Here is a 21,578-nt window from a genome sequence, read left to right as displayed (position 1 = left end):
GCTTGGATGGGGATCCTGATATAAGTGGTAATTCTGATGTAAGGGGGACTCAGATAGGGATAAGGGGTAACTCTTGTGTAAGGGAGACCCTGATGGAAAGGGTAACTCCAATGTATGGGAGACTTTGATGTAAGGAGGGCTTTAATGGGGACCCTGATGCGAGGAGTAACTCTGCTGGAAGGGGGACTCTAATGGGGACCTGGGCTTGATATAAAGGGGAAATTATTATTATACAGGATTTATATAGCGCCAACAGGGGGGAAGACAGTACAGTTATAATACAGGAGGAATGAGAGTGCTGATGTAATCAGGGACTGTGATGTAATCGGACTCTGATGGTAATGGGTAACTCTGATATAAAGGAGGACACTGATGTAAGGGGAAAACTGTGATATAGGGGGTAACTGATATAAGGGGGACTTGGATGGGGACCTTGATGTAAGGGGTAACTCTTGTGTAAGGGAGACCCTGATGGAATGGGGACTTTAATGAAAAGGGGACTCTGATGGGGACCCTGATGTGAGGAGTAACTCTGCTGGAAGAGGGACTCTGATGGGGACCCACATATAAGGGGTAACTCTGATATAATCAGGGACTGTGATGTAAGGAGTTCTCTGATGTAAGGGGTAACTCGGATGTAAGGGAGGGCTCCGATGTAAGGGAGACTCAGTTGTAAGGAGGGGCTGTTAAATAAAGGGTACCCTAATGTAAGGAGGACTCTTATGTAAGGGGGAATCGGATGGGGCCCCCGATGTAAGGGGGACTTGGATGGGAGCCTTGATGTAAGTGGTAATTCTGATGTAAGGGGGACTCGGATGGGGCCCCCGATGTAAGGGGGACTTGGATGGGAGCCTTGATGTAAGTGGTAATTCTGATGTAAGGGGGACTCGGATGAGGACTCTGATGTAAGGGGGGGGCTGTTATATAAGGGGGACCCTAATGTAAGGGGTAATGCTGATATAAGGGAGAACTCTGATGTAAGAGGGGCTCTGATGTAAGGGGGGACCCTGATGTGAGGGGGACTCTTATGTAAGTGAGACTCTTATGTAAGGGGGGAGCTGTTATATTAGGGGGACCCTGATGTAAGGGGTAACACTTATGTAAGGGAGGATCCTGATGTAAGGGGGAGTCTGATGTAAAGGGGACTATGATATAAGGGGGACTGTGATGTAAGGGGGGCTGTGATGTAAGGCGCGCTGTGATGTAAGGGGCGCTGTGATGTAAGGGGGACACTGATGTAAGGGGGGCTGTAATGTAAGGGGGCTGTGATATAAGGGGGCTGTGATATAAGGGGGGCTGTGATTTAAGGGGGACCCTGATATAAGGGATAACTCTGATACAAGGGAAACTCGGATGAGGGCCCTGATGTAAGGGAGACTCTGATGGGGACCTGGATGTAAGGGGGAGCTCTGATGTAAGGGGGAGCTCTGATGTAAGGGGGAGCTCTGATGTAAGAGGGAGCTCTGATGTAAGGGGGGCCCTGATGTAAGGGGAGGGAGCCCTGATGTAAGAGGGAGCTCTGATGTAAGAGGGAGCTCTGATGTAAGAGGGAGCTCTGATGTAAGGGGGAGCTCTGATGTAAGGGGGAGCTCTGATGTAAGAGGGAGCTCTGATGTAAGAGGGAGCTCTGATGTAAGAGGGAGCTCTGATGTAAGGGGGGCCCTGATGTAAGGGGAGGGAGCCCTGATGTAAGAGGGAGCTCTGATGTAAGAGGGAGCTCTGATGTAAGGGGGAGCTCTGATGTAAGAGGGAGCTCTGATGTAAGGGGGAGCTCTGATGTAAGGGGGGCCCTGATGTAAGGGGAGGGAGCCCTGATGTAAGAGGGAGCTCTGATGTAAGAGGGAGCTCTGATGTAAGGGGGAAGCTCTGATGTAAGAGGGAGCTCTGATGTAAGGGGGAAGCTCTGATGTAAGAGGGAGCTCTGATGTAAGGGGAAGCTCTGATGTAAGAGGGAGCTCTGATGTAAGGGGGAGCTCTGATGTAAGGGGAAGCTCTGATGTAAGGGGGAAGCTCTGATGTAAGAGGGAGCTCTGATGTAAGGGGGAGCTCTGATGTAAGGGGGAGCTCTGATGTAAGGGGGAGCTCTGATGTAAGGGGGACTCTGATGTAAGGGGGGGCTGATGTAAGGGGGAGCTCTGATGTAAGGGAGGATTGTGGATTTAAGGGGGGCTGTGTTTAACTCTGATATTCGGAGGACATACTGATAGTCTGGAGTGCCATGTCCTGAAGGAATGAGAAGGACACACCTGCCGCCACCCTTAGTCCCCCCCCGGGGGTATTTTATAGGAATTTCTCCCTGTAGTATTGCTCTGCCCTCCCTCTGCCTCCCTGGTTCCGGCCTCCTTCACACTGGCATAGAGTTCAGTGTACGCCCGTATGAGGGCCGTGTGTACCCACATGGGGGGTGTACGGTGTTCCCTGCATACTTGTGCTGACAGTCCCATTCATGTCTATTGGGACGCACACAGCGGCAGCACAGACACATCTATCATCCATGCGACTCCATGACCCCAAACCCACACAGTGTATTCAACTCTACAAGACCGGAGGGGAGGCCGGAGTTCCCCTTCTTCACCGACTACACATGGGGGCACAAATCCTCTCTTCCTATTGGTGGCCTGATCCCAGCGCCTTCCTCCCATTACCATATGGAATATGGAAGGAGAACTTGTGCTGATAGCCGGGACGCGTCCCATCCCTCCCCCCGGCTCACGTAGCGATCGCAAAACGAAATGTCTTTGTGCCGCCGCCGAGGGAGCTGGCGCCGCAGCATGATTAATAGAGCTGTTTGAGCAGGTGCAGTCATTAAGTTTTCAATTAACCTCTGCCGCCTTCCACACCTAGATAACCGCCGCAGCTGAGCCGGCTCCCCCGTGACTGCGCACAGAGCGCCGCTATCGCTCGCCAGGGCCGAGGACAGGTAGGGGGAGGAGAAGGACGGATAAGGCAGGTGGACGTTCATCTGACATTTCCCAGGAAGCTATTAGTAGATATGGTGTATATCCAACATGAGCCGCAATACTACCGCCCCCCCCTTCTCCAAGGCTGGATCCCGAAACGCGCTCCTCAGATATCCCCGGAAGGTTTCCAGGAATTTTAAACATCTATCAGTGATCTCCTGACTTATCCAGTTGGTGTTTAGAACAACATTTAAAGCCGACCTAGCCTCAGATATATGATTTCATGCTAAGTGCAGCTTATTGAGCAATACATCAATATAAGACTTCCAAGTATTTATTACCTGGACTCCCCCTGACAAGCATTCACGAGTCTCTCTCCAGAAGGACAGAACCACCTTTGTTCAGGAATCATCCCTGTGCAGTGGCGTCACTAGGGTTGGTGTCACCCGGTGCGGTAAAACGTGGTGTCACCCCCCCTTCTGTCTAGGCTGCCCAGCACCAAGCAGGCAGCGCACGGGCACGGGGCGCACCCCAAACCAGCCCCTGTAAATGATAGTATAGGGCAGTATAGTGGCAGGTTAGGGTAGTATAGAGTGGTATAGTGGCAGGTTGGTGTAGTGGGGTGGTATAGGACAGGTTAAGGTGGTATAGGGCATGTTGGGGTGATATAGAGTAGTTTGGGGTGGTATAGGGCAAGTTAGGGTTGCATATGGCAGGTTGGGGTGGTATAGGGCAAGTTAGGGGGGTACGGGGCAGGTTGGGGGGGTATAGTGCAAGTTAGGGTGGCATAGGGCAAGTTGGCATGGCATGGGAAAGGTTGGGGTGGTACAGGGCAAGTTAGGGTGGCATTGGGCAGGTTGGGGTGGTATAGGGAAAGTTATGGTGGCATAGGGCAAATTGGGGTGGTACAGGGCAAGTTAGGGTGGCACAGGGCAAGTTGGGGTGGCATGGGAAAGTTTGGGTGGCACAGGGCAGGCTGGGGTGGTACAGGGCAGGCTGTGGTGGCACAGGGCAGGCTGGGTAGTACAGGGCAGGCTGGGGTGGTACAGGGCTGGCTGGGGTGGTACAGGGCTGTTTGGGGGGGTACAGGGCAGGCTGGGGTGGTATAGGGCTGTTTCGGGTGGTACAGGGCAGGCTGGGGTGATACAGGGCAGGCTGGGGTGGTACAGGGCAGGCTGGGTGATACAGGGTAGGCTGGGGTGGCACAGAGCAGGCTGGGGTGGCACAGAGCAGGCTGGGTTTGCACAGGGCAGGCTGGGCATGTCAGCTAAAAAAAAAAAAACAGAATGGTGTCACCCCTCTAGCGGGTGTCACCCGGTGCGGACCGAACCCCCCTAGCAACGCCTCGGATCTACAGGCTGAGATGCCTGCTCAGAGAAGACACATTTCTTGGCTGTGTTCACAAATGACACAGGTCAGCCCCTGATGCAGCCTTTCCCCGTACGTTTCGGTTCGCACCTATGCGTTTTGCAGTGCGTTTCCTAGAAACGGGCTACACTTCATTTAACCCCTTGCCAACCGCCACAGGACTATATACACCGGCAGAATGGCACGGCTGGGCAGAACGACGTGTATATATATGTCGCCTTTAAAGCCTGGGGTTGGGGCGCGCACACACCGCCGCCGGCACACGTGCACGCCCGCCGGGAGCTCTGTGACTCTGAGTCGGGAGTCCCTCAATCGTCTCACGGAGAGGAAGAACTACTCCGCTCCCGATGACAGGAAGCTGTGATCAGTGTCCTGTCACTTGGCAGAACGGGGAAATGCTTGTTTACATTAGCATTATGCCCATAATGCTAATGTGCCCATCAAGTGCAGCCACTGCGCCCATTAATCTGAGCCACTGTGCAAATCAAGTGCAGCCACTGTGTCATCAAATACAACGACTATGCCAATCAAATTCAGCCACTGTGCCATCAATTGAAGCCACTGTGCCCATTAATCGCAGCCACTGTGCCCATTAATCACAGCCACTGTGCCCATTAAGTGCAGCCAATGTGCCCATCAAGTGCAGCCACTATGCCCATCAAATTCAGCCACTGTGCCATCAAATGCAGCCACTGTGCCATCAAATGCAACCACTGCGCCATCAATTGCAGTCACTGTGCTCATCAAATGCAACCACTGTGCCATAAAATGCAGCCACTGTGTCATCAATTGCAGCCACTGTGCTCGTCAAATGCAGCCAATGTGCCATAAAATGTAGCCACTGTGCCCATCAAATACAGCCATTGTTCCCATTGATTGCAGCCGTTGTGCCCATCAATTGCAGACACTGTGCCCATCCATTGCCGTCACGCCCATCAACTGCAGCCATTGTTCCCATCAAATGCAGCCACTGTTCCCATTGATTGCAGCCACTGTGCCCATCAATTGCAGCCACTGTTCCCATCAAATGCAGCCAATGTTCCCATTGATTGCAGCCACTGTGCCCATCAAATGCACCCACTGTGCCCATCTAATGCAGACACTTTGACCGCCCGCTCGCTGTCAGGCCGGACTACAGTACACTGAGGTGCCTTGACGTGGCCACTGTGGCTTACACATATATTTGCAAATGTGTGCGCCTAAACCCCTTTTTTTTTTACGTAAACTGTTAGGCTGGGTTCACACTACTACACTACTTTCATCCTACTTTGCTCTGTGTTCAATGTTTCCCTATGAGAGCGTCTTGTAGCGTCCTACACAAGTCGGTCCGACTTTGAAAATGCTCCCTGTACTACTTTTGGTCCTACATTGATCCTACTTCAGGCCCATTGAATATCATTGAAGTCGGACCAAAGTAGTATCCTGTTCATGAAAGTAGGATGGATGTAGGACCAATGTAGGATAAATGTAGGACCGATGTAGCAGAGCAAAGTAGGATGAAAGTAGTGTAGTAGTGTGAACCCAGCCTGAGACAGCCTCCCAGGACAGCCTCAGAGATGACGTGACACCAATTTTTGAGAATATGGACTGCTAGTTGTTGGAAAATGAGTATGGGGGGGGCGTTAATAGTGGCTCCCGTCAGACCAGCAGCCAAATGCAGACAAATGTGCTCTGTAACTGCATCGGTAAGAAAGTATCGATCATCGAATTTGCCACTTTAGAAGAACACCCCATAGTCACACTTTTTGTTTCTCACCAATCTGAATCCAGGTCAGCCCCTCCCGATCGTTATCCCGATGGAAGCCGCGGATACTTCGCAGCCTCTTATCATAGCTCATTAATGAGACCATCAGCCAATATTCGCTTCTCGGCCTTTTGGCTAAGATCAAGTGTAGTATCTGTTCTTATCAGTTTTCGGAGGAGCGCTGATGCACTTCTTTAGTAGAGGGCTGAAGCAATCCAAAGATGTGATAGGCACCTGGAAGGATGGTTTCAGCAGGGGCTATGCTTTTGCTACCCGACAGTACTGGGGGCAGGCCACTAGTCGAGTCTGAGCCATCTGGAAGGGTGCTCCTGATTGAGAGCAGAGAGGCATGAGATCTTAGCGGAAGGCCGGGGCCCTGGCCTTCTGGCCTGGATTTGATGCGGTTCCTAACCCGCCTTACCAGTTTCCTTGAGAGGGAAAGCGGAGCTGCGCAGCTAGTACCTCTCGGGTTTAATTAGGTAGGGAGCGAAAGAGGTGAGCCTCCGGTAGCTCCTGATCCTTTCTGGTGGAGGTGGGAAGGGGGCCGTGACTGTCCGGGCCGTGGACCAGGGTCCATTGAAAAGCCTGTGGAGATAGTGCCCCTGGAGTGGCAGTCCAGGGGTGCCATACATTGCACTGAGTGTGTGAGGGACACTCAACGTGTGGCACCTTTTTGGTCACTTATCTCCACACACACTTTTTTAGCACCTGCCTCTAGGGCCAGGCCTTTTGGCTAGGACCAGAGGAATTTTTGATTCCTGGCCGGAGGGCCGGCCAATGTATTGCACATTGGTCACTTTACCTCACTCTCCCATCTTCCTTCTTCCCCACTTTCTTTTTATTTTTCCCCGTGTTTGTCTAGTTTGTCACTTATTTTTGTTTGGTGCACTGCACTTTATGTGTGATAAGTAGGGTGCTGGTCCTCGGGCCAGCCCTGAACGTCTTGGGAGTGGGTGGACATGGCCTTCTGGCTTAGTTCGCCTGCTCTCATGGGGTCTCCCTTCGGGGGAGCCTCACTGTTGTGTCCGTGCTGGCTTCGGCTACATGGGCCTTGGATGGGTTCATGTGGCTTCGGCTGCATGGACCACTGACAACCTCAGTCCCTGTCAGGAGCCTTGCGCCCCGGGGGATCAGGGTCAGGCCCTCTTCGGAGGGCCTATTGACGATGCACCCGTCACAGGTTTTTGTTGCACCTCCTTATGTGTGTGCACTTTTTCCCTGCACCGGGTGAAGTTTTTGGGTTGTGTTTTGCACGCCACAGGCTTTTCAAAAAAAAAAAAAAATCAGCCAATATTCTGGCCAGTTAGTAGAAGCACATAGTGCTGAGAGGGGCAGGATACGGTGATGGATGACGCCGGGTGAGCCGCCATCTGAAGGCCCAGAGCCGCCGTCACTGTCAGTTTTAGTTAATCGGTGACCTCTGGGTAACACGGGATAACGGATCGAGAGCTAAAGAGAGAATTTTGCTGACTTCTAGAGGAATGATACGCGGGGCGATGTCTTCTCTGCGGCGGAGGAGAAAAGCAGAATGTGTCACTTTGTTCCAAATCCACCAATCATAACCTTACTTGTACTGGACAAGGAGGACTTGGACCTGAGCGGTTGGAGGTGTCGGTGGATGCCCATCATCCCTGGGTGGGGGAACTGCTAGTCTGTTTATGAATGGCGCAGATGGCGATCTTTGTAATCAAATAATCAAGAGCAACCTTTCCTCTGTAATCAGCCAATGTCAGACACACAGGAAAACAAATTGTAACAAACAAGAAACAAAGTATACAAACAATATCCTTTTGATTGCAAAACAGTACAAAGCCATAAATAAATAAAATCCACACTGATGTATAACAAAACATAGTCTAGCTTAACCCCTTCGTACATCCACTTCAATCACTGAGCAATCCTCCACCAGAAAACTCACCAGAGTGTGTGTCTACATATTTATGACCCTGGCATATTTATGCTGGCACACTGAAAAAAAAGTGCATAACCTGAAGGGCCTGGTATGGAATTTGGGGGGACCCCCACGTATTTTATTTTTATTTGGTTCGGGGTGGGGAACCCATGTAGTTTTTTTCAATGACTTTTATCTGTATTGCTGGGACCCAACAATTCATTATAGCCGCGAGTCGTTTTAAAGCGGAGCTCCACCCTAAAGTGGAACTCGCGCTGATCGGAACCCGCCCCCCCCGCTCCTCACATTTGACACCTTTCAGGGGGGAGGGGGGTGCAGATACCTGTCTAAAGACAGGTATTTGCACCCACTTCCGGCCACACGTCTCGGGCAAAAGACGTGTTTTTCCCGACTTCCCGTCTGTCCCCCGTTGTGTGCTGGGAACACTCGGCTCCCAGCACACAGCGTGTGAGCCAATCGGCGGGCGCAGCGCGACTCGCGCATGCGCCGTAGGGAACCGGGTAGTGAAGCCGGAGCGCTTCACTTCCTGGTTCCCTCACTGAGGATGGAGGGGGGAGCAGCAGAGAGACGAGCGATCGCTCATCCTCTGCTGCGGACGGCGCTGGACTCCAGGACAGGTAAGTGTCCTAATATTAAAAGTCAGCAGCTGCAGTATTTGTAGCTGCTGGCTTTTAATATTTTTTTTTAATGGCACATCCGCTTTAAATTACTTTTTTCCTTTAGAAATGTCATTTTGTCTAGGGACAGTTCTAAACACAGGAAACACGCACTACTTTACAGGCATAGTATAGACACCCCCCAGGTATGATATTTAAAGGAATATTTCACTTTTATTGTTTCACTTTAAGCATTATTAAAATCATTGCTCCTGAAAAAACAAACGTGTTTAAAACGTTTTTTTGCATTGATACATGTCCCCTGGGGTAGGACTCGGGTCCCCAAACACTTTTTATGACAATAACTTGCATATTAACCTTTAAAATGAGCACTTTTGAATTTTCATGTTCGTGTCCCATAGACTTTAACGGTGTTCGCGTGTTCGAACAAATTTTTTGCCTGTTCGTCAAATTTTGGTGTGAACCGAACTGGGGGGGGGGGGTGTTCAGCTTATTCTTACTCCCCTGTAGCTCATAAGTTGACAACCATCGCCTTATATATATATATATATATGTGGACCGGAGGGAGAATTTGAATTTCGGTGTCGCCTTTAACTCAGTAGAACGAATCCTGATACATCGGTGGAGCGGCTCCAGTTAACAGGGTGGGGTGAACAGAAGCCTAATGTTGGCGTGTACCACGGGCGATCCATCACTTTGATAGGACAGGCGCACTAAACGCCGTGGCTCCGTTCCCAGCTCATTTTTGTTTTGGCACCGAAGGAGGGCTTAATGGTCCTGTCTACAGGATGCGGCCTTCTTCAAATGCTTTCCCCCACCTGATTACAATTACGAGGTATAAATCTCGCCGTGATCAATCCGAACGCGGCCCACATCATGGATTATTTAACAAAACCCTTGTGCTTAGAGGGAGCCCGGGCAGCGCTGGCGGTATAATTTGCTCCAGGCGTTCGCCGTCTGCGCTCCAATGTCTGGCAATTAAGAGGTTAATGCGCAGCAGCTGTGGCGGCGGCGGAGACAGCTTGTGCGACGTGCTGCGGGTTTGTGTGCTGCTTTGTGTTTGGTTGGTATGTGTGGTTTACAGTAGAAATATATTTGTTGTCTTTGCAGTCTGCGGTGAGAATGAAGGATGCAGACTGATTGATTCCCAGTCATTACAGTGCGATTCTACGATGTCTGCATTGATTTCCAAAGCAGAGCCAAATCTTGTGTGGCTTCCCAGGCCATGCTGGGGCTTGTAGTTACTCCGCAACCCAATGGAATCCAGAACTGTCCAGAATTATTCTTACACTGAGAGGTATTTTTATAAAAAATTCACTTAGCTGTCCGTCCATCAAAACTGCATGTAAATTCGATCTCTGTGTAGAGGGCAAAATTGAAAATTCTCCGGCTCTATTCTCTGCAGATGGGATGTGTGAGAGGAGAACATACTGCATTATGGCCACTAGATGGTGCTGAGTATCTTAGGAAATAAGTATGCTCATCAGCTACATCTAGTGACCATAATGCAGTATTTTCCCCATTCACATATTGGATTTTCCCCCTTGCACAAGGGGGTGGGGTCTCCAGGTGACATCACTGAATGGCCACGCCCCATAGCTATATAAGAACTTGCAGAAAACAGAGCTGACACAACAGCGGGAGCTAATGGAGGAAGAAGACATCAGAGGAGGGAGAAGACTGGAGGAGGAAGACATCAGAGGATGGAGAAGACTGGAGGAGGAAGACGTCAGAGGAGGCAGAAGACTGGAGGAGGAAGACATCAGTGAAGGGAGAAGACATCAGAGGAGGGAGAAAACTGGAGGAGCAAGACATCAGTGAACGGAGAAGACTGGAGGAGGAAGACATCAGTTAACGGAGAGGACTGGAGGAGGAAGACATCAGAGGATGGAGAAGACTGGAGGAGGAGGACGTCAGAGGATGGAGAAGACTGGAGGAGGAAGACGTCAGTGAAGGGAGAAGACATCAGAGGAGGGAGAAGACTGGAGGAGGAAGACGTCAGTGAACGGAGAAGACTGGAGGAGGAAGACATCAGTGAACGGAGAAGACTGGAGGAGGAAGACATCAGTGAAGGGAGAAGACATCAGAGGAGGGAGAAGACTGGAGGAGAAAGACGTCAGTGAAGGGAGAAGACATCAGAGGATGGAGAAGACTGGAGGAGGAAGACGTCAGTGAACGGAGAAGACTGGAGGAGGAAGACATCAGTGAACGGAGAAGACTGGAGGAGGAAGACATCAGTGAAGGGAGAAGACATCAGAGGAGGGAGAAGACTGGAGGAGGAAGACGTCAGTGAAGGGAGAAGACATCAGAGGAGCCTAGGCAAAGTCACTGACTGGAGCTAAAGGATGGCTTTTTAATAAGAGGCGGGGCATTATGAATAACAGATATTATTGCTCTATATTGAAAGATGTCAGGAATAATTTATGAAGACATTTTTGCTCGCATTTATGAAATGTGTGAAAAAACATGCATCACACACATGCATTATTAATGGCACCTGTGTCATATTGTAAATGGGTATTGGTAGTCATTTATTTTGCAGGTATGTAGCAGACACTTACATTTTTCTCTAAATCTATCCCAGCCACTAGGGTATTTGCTTTATATCTTGTACTTGTTGTTCTTTGGGGGCTCATCTCTTTGCACATAGCATTACCTCAAAGAAACAAAGCATCCATAGCCTCCCTTTAGACGCACATTCTCCTTTTGACAGCTCACCATTGGCCTACAGGGAAGATCACATCTAAAGAAACACCTTTTCTTATATAACTCTGTTGCGGTGTACACACGGGCAAGAATCTCGTCAGGGCAAAAAACTTTGTTTTCCCTGACGAGATTCTTGGCAAGAATCTCTTGCCACCCGAGTGTACAGACTCTCCTTTCAAAAGAACCTCGGTTCTCTAGAAAGGCAAGAACACGGTGACGTCATCGCGTACGATGAGCATGCGCTCGTCACATTCTTTTTTTTTAAATATAATTATTTATTTTATTTACTGTAACAAGGTTTATAGCACCGATAGCGCGAGAGCCCTTCCATTTCACTGGTGGCAATTGATGGGGCACACTGGTGGCAATTGATGTGGCAAACTGGTGGCAATTGATGGGCACAGTGGCTGCGTTTGATGGGCACAATGGCTGCGTTTGATGGGCACAGTGAGGCTGCAATTGATGTTTTTTTGATGTTTGTTTGCGCTCCCCCAAATATTTTGAGCAACAGCCACCACTGGATCATGGCCATATTTGGTCGATGGCGTCCCCCACAATACCCGCTGGCTTATTTACTATGCGCGAGCTGGGATGCCTTTAATTTATTGGCGGTTTTGATTCCACTACCAAATGAATAAGTTCTTGGTGCAGCAGCAGCCAGAGATTCGGGCAGGTGAACAGGCCAAATATGGCAATTTAGTTCACACATTCAGCAAGCTTTGTCCAGCTAGAGTTCTGATTTAACTCTTTTGTGAACCTGAAGCTCATCCCCTACTAACTGCGTCCTGTGGAGTTTTGATACTTCTTGAATGTGTAACGGAACTTTTTCACACAATGCCAACAGGTCAACTGTCTATTCAGCAAACCACACAATATAGATTTTTCCATTTTATAAAATGTCTAATCCTAATGAGAAGCAGCTCCTGGCTTCGTTTAATACCGAGACAAGTCTGAGAGTAGCGAAAATCTCCTCAGACAATCCATTCATTCAGAGGTGAGAGCAGACGTATCATATTGGAAAACGGCGGTGAAATGAACGCAGCGTATCAAGCTGATATGATCAGCCGGAAAAGCATTGTGCTGACGTGAAGGGATCCACAGCAGATTAGCACGACTGTAAATATATCACCTTTTCACCACGCAGGTATTTGACATCTGAAGAACAAAGCGATCTATCAACAGCCTGCCACGGATCCATCAAACGGAACGCGGGCGCTGAAAAGCTAATAGTGAGATGGTAATAATGTAGCCATAAAACCTGCAGCCTGTAATTGACTGCTCTCCACTTCCAGGGAATGTGTCTGGAGCAGTGAGTGATGGTGGCAGGAACGCTGTGCTGGCGATGAAGGACAATAAGTTTCCGCGCCGTGCTGTCCTCAGCGCGTTGCTTGTTTTGGAAGAGGTCCCAGCAACAAACAAGCTCAGCGCAAGAGAACAAGATGGAGAGTGGAGTCTAAGAGTTGTCTGAAGGTTGCACGTCCCTCATTTTGAGAATTTAATTCGAAGCTGGAGGTTCTTCTGCTCCGATAAGAGTTGCCTAAAGCTGGTCACACACATGGAAATCTGATCAAGAGATCGACTTTCAATTGAATTTCTTGTCAAAATCACAAAGCATACGAGAACATAAAATTGGGGTTTCAGTCAACTACAATGGAACAAGATCAAAATTAACCTGATCGAAATTGGGGGGGGGGGACACCCAAGAAGAGCATGCCAACGTTTTTTCCCATTTTGATACCCAAGAAGAGTATGCCAATGTTTTTTCCCATTTTGACACCCAAGAAGAGTATGCCAATGTTTTTTCCCATTTTGGCACCCAAGAAGAGTATGCCAAAGTTTTTTCCCATTTTGACACCCAAGAAGAGTATGCCAATGTTGTTTTCCCATTTTGGCAACCAAGCAGAGCATGCCAACGTTTTTTCCCATTTTGATACCCAAGAAGAGTATGCCAACATTTTTTCCCATTTTGACACCCAAGAAGAGTATGCCAATGTTTTTTCCCATTTTGACACCCAAGAAGAGTATGCCAATGTTGTTTTCCCATTTTGGCACCCAAGCAGAGCATGCCAACGTTTTTTCCCATTTTGATACCCAAGAAGAGTATGCCAACATTTTTTCCCATTTTGACACCCAAGAAGAGCATGCCAACGTTTTTTCCCATTTTGAAACCCAAGAAGAGTATGCCAAAGTTTTTTCCCATTTTGACACCCAAGAAGAGTATGCCGACGTTTTTTCCCATTTTGACACCCAAGAAGAGTATGCCAATGTTTTTTCCCATTTTGACACCCAAGAAGAGTATGCCAAAGTTTTTTTTCCCATTTTGACACCCAAGAAGGGTATGCCAAAGTTTTTTTCCCATTTTGATCCCATTCCAAATTCAAAGAAATTAAGATTTAGCTGATTAATAGGTCAATTGTTCAATACAAGTCAAATCCTGACTTCACAATCTCCCAAATACTGGTAGACTTGTATGAGGGCTTGTTTAGTTTCGGATGATCGTATATGCAATTCCCAGTGGATGGAAAATGGTCAAACTTGCCAATATATGGGCAACTTAAAGTGAAAGAAGAGTTGCACCCCCTTCCATGAGTTTGTAATCCATTCATATTTGTTGATGAAGGGTGAAATCTTGCAGGTTCTTAGGAGTTCTCTTAAGATCTCGCTCTCTCCATTAGCTGTCCCAAGCTGCTTTGGGTTGCATCAAGCCAGGAAATACTGTCATGCCCTGCATAGAAAAAGCTCTACTACACGTGTCCATGCTTCTACGTCAAGCGTAAAAATCACAAGGGTGGGCTTTGACCAGTGGCGGTGCATCCATAGTGGGCGCAGGAGCGCCGCCCCCTCTCTCCTGCACCCATCACTCAATAAAAATAGATTCATGCATTGCAGGAATCTATCTATTGTCGCCGCTGCCGCCCACTATTCAGGTGTCCGGCCCCCTGTTGAGCGCCGGCCATCTGAATTACAGCGGTGGGGGTGTTTTGGAAGTGCCTGATTAGAGCCATCGGCCTGTGGTCTCTAATCGGCTTCCAAATGGTTAAACAGAGGGCGCACGACTGTGCGTTCGCTGTTTAAACCAAGAAAGCCAATCAGGTGCACCGGGTCTGGTTACCGGTCACTTGATTGGCTGGAGGATGGGAGAAGACATTGAGGACTCGGAGGGAGCGCGGAGGAGGACGGCGCTGACCCGAGAAAGGTAAGTGCCGGGTGGGGGGACAAGCTGGCATCATTTGGATGACCCGTATTCCTGAGTGCTGGTTGTGGGGACCCTATGGGTCACAACAACTCTCACTCAGCTATTTAAGCACGGCTGACAAGAAGCTTTAAGGCCACTACTGCTTGGAGCTGCTTGTCCTCATTCTACTTCTCCATGGATCCTTGTTTGACACGGGGGGACGCGCACAGCATGTGAATGGGCTCAGGTAAATAAAACGGGGGGGCTGGGGGGGCCATGACAGTGAGGTGTTTTTTCCACCTTAATGCATAGGATGCATTAAGGTGACAAAACACGAACCTTTACAACCCCTTTAGGTTTTGCCCTTTTGTTCAGAATCATAGCAGGTTGTTTCCAAAAAATATCCAATTAAAACATATTCATTCATTTATTATTCATTCGTTTATAAAACAGATTTTTTTTTCTTTCCATGAATATTTGTAAAATATCTGATGTGGCCCCACATATTGAAAAGTTTGGAGCCCTCTGGTTTAGACTCTGCTAACTATATCACACATTAGAATGTAGGAGGGGTGCGGTAGAGAGAGTGGAAAGTAGAAGATCATGGACTCTACAATCCAAGCCTTTTATTAAAAGCCAGAATAATTTGTTTCAATTCCCTTTAGTAAATTTAACTGGAGGATAAAAGGCATTATAAACACTTCCAACCGCAGATGAATGTGGAGTGTAGGTGGAGGGGCGGCCTGCCTTTGATCGGTGCTTAAATGGAGCTGGCTAGCACGATTGATGTATTTTTAAAGACATTTCCATTGATTTATGGCGCTTTAATATTGTTCTACTCACCGGCCTAGGTGCGCCTTTCCTCTTCTCCTCCAGACATTATCTGTGAATTGGAATCATCTGGGGAAAGGCCTGAGCGCAGCGCTAATATTCACCAAATTATTATTGACCAAAAGACTGCTAAGTGGAACCTCTTTACTCTCCCGTGCTCATAATTGCTTCAGTATGAGCTCATTGGAGAAGCTCGCCCATCATATGAACGATCGGTTGCTTTCTATAGGTAATGGGTGACGCCTGGAAGGGGGTGAGCTATAATACAATACTGACTACAATAACAGTGTACAAGAGAGATTTGTAAGAAATTGGAAAATAACTGGGTCATCTGCCTAGATCATCCATTTTACCAAGAAGTACCATCTTACTGCTGCCAAGTTATATTTATTCTATAACATAAGTACTGCCTGGGGCTAGGTTTACATTCCCGTATGATGGAACATGCACAAAATAGCATGCGTTCCCAACACACAGAGAAATGTGCTGCTCTTTAGCAGATGCGTGGCGGTGCCATTAATTCTTTATGGTATGATGGCACCCCTATGCATTGACAAACATGAAAACCAAACCCCATGGTGCCTCAGCACCGTTCAATTTGGTGCGGCACATAAACAAAAAAGGACTGAGACTTCTTTCCCCGTGTTTCTCAAGGACAACACAGTAAAACGAATGGGCTGCCCAACATGCGATGTTCCTATGCATACGCACTGGGCCGTTTGAAGGAATTTGGGGGCCCCAAGCAAAATGGACATAGAGGCCGCCCAACCCCCCCCCCCCTGCACGCACACAAAGCCTACAGGAACCACAGCATAGCGATACAGTTTAAGTTCACCCACACTCAAAGACTGGTCCCCTATCACAGACTGGTGCCCCCATCACAGACTGGTGCCCCCATCACAGACTGGTGCCCCCATCACAGACTGGTGCCCCCATCACAGACTGGTGCCCCCATCACAGACTGGTGCCCCATCAAAGACTTGTGCCCCCATCAGACTGGTGCCCCCATTAAAGACTGGTGCCCCCATCAAAGACTGGTGCCCCCATCAAAGACTGGTGCCCCCATCACAAACTGCCCCTCATCACAAACTGCCCCCATCACAGACTGGTGCCCCATCACAGACTGGTGCCCCCATCACAGACTGGTGCCCCCATCACAAACTGCCCCTCATCACAAACTGCCCCTCATCACAAACTGGTGCCCCATCACAGACTGGTGCCCCCATCACAGACTGGTGCCCCCATCACAGACTGGTGCCCCATCACAGACTGGTGCCCCCATCACAGACTGACCCCCATTGCAGACTGGTGCCCCATCACAGACTGTTCCCCCATCACAGACTGGTTCCCCATCACAGACTGATCCCCCATCACAAACTGGTGCCCCGTCACACTGGTGCCCTCATCATAGACTGACCCCCCATCACAGACTGACCCCCCCACAGACCCCCCTCGATAGAAGACACCTGTCCCCATAACAGCACAGCACTCCCCCTCCCCACAGAGCATTACCCTATTCACACACGAATCGATGAGAAGCACGGCAGCCCTGGACAACGGGCGGGACTTTTCATGTTAAAAGTGAGTGATTGATTGCTGGGACCGCCCTGCTGCGTAGCAGCCAATCACCCACTTCTTAACTTAAACAGTCCGGTGCTTTGTCCAGAGCGGCCGAGGCTCTCATCTTGTGTGAATAAGACAGGCAGGGGTTGGCAGTGCTGTGATCTTACCGAAGGCCGGGACAAACTTGTGTGCGGCGCGCCTGCAATGCAGCCTGTGAACATAGCAGCAGGCAGACAGACGAGCCAGCTTGGGGGCCCCTTGCTAGATCGAGGCCCCAAGCAATTGCTTGGTTTGCTTGTCCTGTTGCGACGGGCGGGCCTGCATACGCACAGGTATGAACCATGACTTAGCCAGGGGTGAAGGTAGAATGCCTTAAGTTAAAGCATTACTGTATTTTCCGGCATATAAGACAACCTTTTACACCTAAATTTCACAGCCAAAAAATGGGGGTCGTCTTATATGCTGGGTGAAGCCGCCGCCATATATATTTCAGCCCCCCGGGTGCTCGGTAATACAGTATGCACCGCTAAGCCAATCCCGGTGGGCGATGCACTCAGTGGATGGATACAGAGCCTGCTAAACCTGCTCGGATTGGAGTAACAACCTCTGCCAATCCGAGCAGGATACATTACACTGAGTCAGAGCGGCGCGGGCTGATGATGTCACAGCCTCTTCCAATCCGAGCAGGCTTTGTATTTATTAATAGAATACATCGCTCGCGGTGATTGGCTCAGGGCCGTATGGCTCCAACTTCCATTGAGAAGAAGGAAATCTAGGCAATATGAAGCCTCAGAAGGGGGGGTCGTTCTATACAGTGAGTATAGGCAAAAACGTAGGAAAAACAGTAGAATTCGGGGGTCGTCTTGTACGTCCGGTCGTCTTATACACTGGAAAATACGGTATCTCTACTATTAAACGACTCTTATTTTCTCCCCTGGGTCTGTTACAGGGGTTATAAACCTTGGACATGACATTTTAACAAAGCATATGCTTCTATACCAGCCTTTCTCAAAGTTTTTATCCCAGAGGAACACTTGAAATAATGTTCGGGTCTCAGGGTAAGATTAGTCCATTGAGGCTCATTGGGAAAAGTTCCCTTACACTGGTGGTAAGTGGGAAGAATGCCTCCCTTATAGGTTGGCCAGAAGACACCCTTGCAGTCATGCCAAGTGGCCTAGTAGGCTCTGAGGAAGAAGGCACTCCTTCCAAACACATCAGCCAGTACCGGTCTTGATGTCTTCCCCTCTGTCATCTGGAGACTGTTGGGTTCAGGACTGATTGCCACAAATAGGCGGCTTTTACAAGCAATATTTCTCCACATGTTTGTGAGTAGTTTTTACCTTGTTTTTATCAATAAATATATGTAATTGGGAAAATGCACTAGGCTGGTTCGCCCTCTCTTTTTTCTATACTTTTTATGACTACTAGGATATCCCTATTCTGGAGGGCAACAAGGCCAGAGAAACTATCCCTAGAGTAGTAGACCACCCGGACATCACACCAATGGGCAAGCGTGTTTGTTTGCTGTTTCACAGAACTCTGGTTGAGAATGTCTGTTCTATACTGTGTATTTGTCTCTATCCAAAGCACTGAGTTTGATTTCTGTTTGCTGCCTTGTTCCTCTGTTATCTGCAAGTCACTTCTGCCAGCTTTTCCCAACTCCAAGAGATAATTGGTGACCTTGATAACAATGTTATATTCCGACATGCCCGCAGACAGCATGTCCCACCTGGTTTTATCCAGGTATTATGCCCTGTACACACAGTCGGGATTCCCGACGGGTCAAGGTCCGTCGGAAATCCAGACGGGAAAATCGAGAACCTGCTCTTCCGTACACACGAGTGGGTTTTCCGACGGGAAAACTCAGATGAGAGCTTTTGGCCGGGAATCCCGGCCGTGTGTATGCTCATTCAAAGTTTTTCCGATGGGAAAACTGCCAAAAACAGATGGTTTTCTCGTACAAACGGCTGGGTTTTCCGGCGGAAAAAGTCCAATGGGAATCCCGGCGAGAAAAAAAAGAGCAGGTTCTCTTTCTTTGTCCGGTGGTTTTTGGGCAGTTTTCCCGTCGGAAAAACTGCAAAGAGCATACACATTGCCGGGATTCCCGGACAAAAGCTCTCCTTGCAGTTTTTCCGTCGGGAAAACCGGTCGTGTACAGGGCTGTTCTCTTTGTCTGCCGTTTTTTGGGCAGTTTTCCCGTTGGAAAAACTGCGAGGAGCATGCACACGGCAGGGATTCCCGGCCAAAAGCTCTCATCACAGTTTTTCTGTCGGGAAAACCGGTTGTGTGTACAGGGCTGTTCTCTTTGTCTGACGTTTTTTGGGCAGTTTTCCCGTTGGAAAAACTGGGAGGAGCATGCACACGGCAGGGATTCCCGGCCAAAAGCTCTCATCGCAGTTTTCCTGTCGGGAAACCTGGTCGTGTGTACGGGGCTTTAGTGTTGTGCACCAATTAATGGCACTCCCTTTTGTTGGTCATCTGGTGATCTGAGAATCCTTAAAAATGTATGACCATACTTTTTTGGAGACCATGATGTAAGAGGGTATTCTGTTGGGTAATAACCCCAAAAGCTAACATTTATTATATTGCAGCTTACAAATTCTTGGCTGCATGATGAATGATGGCTGCATTGGATTTCTTTTTTTAGGCTTTCTTTCTTTTATTTTCATCTGGTAATCCAGCCAGCAAGTCTAGCTCAAGCTCTTCAGCAGAATGTATCAGTTTACAAACCACTTAACACTGGCAGGGATGATTAAAATGATCAGCTTTTATTTATTTGTGTAAATACTTTATCCCAAAAGGAAAAACTGTTGCTGTAACTGATTATAAAGTGTGAGCTGGAGTTTGTCTTCAATTTGTTTGTGTATCTAAATCTTTGAATACATTTAACACCCCCACCCCCTGACTGACAATGCTGTTGTGTTCTGTGCCTCCTATTCTCATTCATCCAGAGTGGGGGCACTCCTGGTGAGATCACCAGGTGAAAACAGAGGGGAAAAAAACAAAGAAAAGAAAAACGAATGCAGCCACCACATCTAATGATTGGTAAGCCTCAATATAATAAATTTTTGGTTTCGGGTTTAAAACTGCTTTAATAAGGACATGTAAGGAGCAGTAAAATTGCAACCAACAAACTGCTTACTGCATCCTGATAAATAAGCAATTGATTCTGATAGGCTGCCTGTCTTATTTGTCTTATTAAATAACCTTGAATATTTCCAGGACCAGCCTGGCAATTACAGGAAGACTTCTCTCTTCCAGCACGATGTGAATGGCTGATTTAACTTGTACGTCTAACAGAAGAGATGAGATGACACTTTCTTCCTCCTGTGCCAATTAAAGTAAGTTTTGCAGCATTCTCTCTCCAAACTAGCGATGGGTAACCGTTTTCCATATTGATGTTCCCTCAAGAGACTATGTAACCACAAAGAAAACACACATTGCAAGGAGTCTGCGCTGTAGAGTCTTCATTTTGTCTGGAAATTCCCAAAAACAAGCCTGTTTATATCCCGTGCAAAGTGCAGGGGATGAAGAGTGGCGGGTGGATGGGGGAAATCATACAAATAGACAACATGGAATGTACAAGGATGTAAGAATGCGCTATCCGTGTACAAAGAGAAACGCGTGAGTGTAACATGGAAAAGTAATTACTTAAGAGTGATAAGAGGAGAAAGAGAGAAATTAAAAATAGAGGGGGAGAAAGGATGGAAGAAAAAAAGAAGAGAGGATCAGAAAGGAGAAGGAAGAGTTGAAGAGGATGAATAAAGTGAAGGGATAGAGGAGAAAAGAAAAAGGAGTGAAGAGGTGAGAAAATCAGTACAAAGAGAAAAGAAGAAGCAGAGAAGGTGAGAAGACTAAAAAGAGAAGAGGAGGGGAGAAATGGAAGAGCAGAGAAGAGGAGAAATGGAAGAGAAGAGAAGAAATGGAAGAGGAGAGAAGAAATGGAAGAGGAGAGAAGAAATGGAAGAGAAGAGAAAAAATGGAAAAGAGAAGAGGAGAACTGGGAGAGGAGAGAAGAAATGGAAAAGAAGAGAAGAAATGGAAGAGAAGAGAAGAAATGTAGGACAAGAGAAGAAATGGAAGAGACGAGAAAGAATAGAAGGCAAAAAGGAGAAATGAAAGAGGAGAGAAGAAATGGAAGAGAAGAGAAGAAATGGAAGAGACGAGAAAGAATAGAAGGCAAAAAGGAGAAATGAAAGAGGAGAGAAGAAATGGAAGAGGAAAGAAGAGAAGAAATAGAGGTGAAGAGAAAGAACAGAAGGCACAAAAGAGAAATGGAAGAGAAGTATTGGAAGTGGAAAGGAAAGGAGAAATGGAAGAGACAAGAAATAACAGAAGGGACATAGGAGAAATGTAAGGGTAGAGAAGAGGAGAAATGAAAGAAGAGAAGAAATGGAAGAGGAAAGAAGAGAAGAAGTACAGAAGGCAAAAAAGAGAAATGGAAGAGAAGAGACGAATTGGGAGAGGAGAGGAGAAAGGATATTTAAAGTGATTGTAAAGGCTCATTTAATTAAATTTTTTTAAATAACAAGCATGTTATACTCACCTCTCCCTGTGCATTTGGTTTTGCACAGAGCAAGTCAGATCCTCCTCTTCGCGGGTCCCTCTTTGCTGCTCCAGGCCCCTCCCTCCTATTGAGTGCCCCAACAGCCAGCAGCTTCCTATGGGTGTACTGGAGCCAAGTCACAGCTTTGTGTGACTATTCAGACATGGAGCCCTGACCAAGCCCCACCCCCTGTCTCCCCTGATTGGCTGACTGACT

At 48.1% G+C, this 21,578-nt stretch overlaps 1 protein-coding gene and 1 pseudogene across 2 annotated transcripts in view; one reads left to right on the top strand and one right to left on the bottom strand.

Annotated features, from left to right (window-relative positions):
* Positions 1 to 21,578, bottom strand: part of GFRA1 (GDNF family receptor alpha 1) — a 213,485-nt gene that overhangs the window by 77,977 nt on the left and 113,930 nt on the right. The gene's annotated exons all lie outside the window — the stretch shown is intronic.
* On the top strand, positions 6,128 to 6,231 carry LOC120912498 (annotated as a pseudogene).

The sequence above is a fragment of the Rana temporaria genome, chromosome 8, assembly GCF_905171775.1.
Source record: "Rana temporaria chromosome 8, aRanTem1.1, whole genome shotgun sequence".
Lineage (NCBI taxonomy): Eukaryota > Metazoa > Chordata > Amphibia > Anura > Ranidae > Rana > Rana temporaria.
Note: the sequence above shows the minus strand (reverse complement) of the source record. Positions and strands in the feature narration are given on the sequence as shown.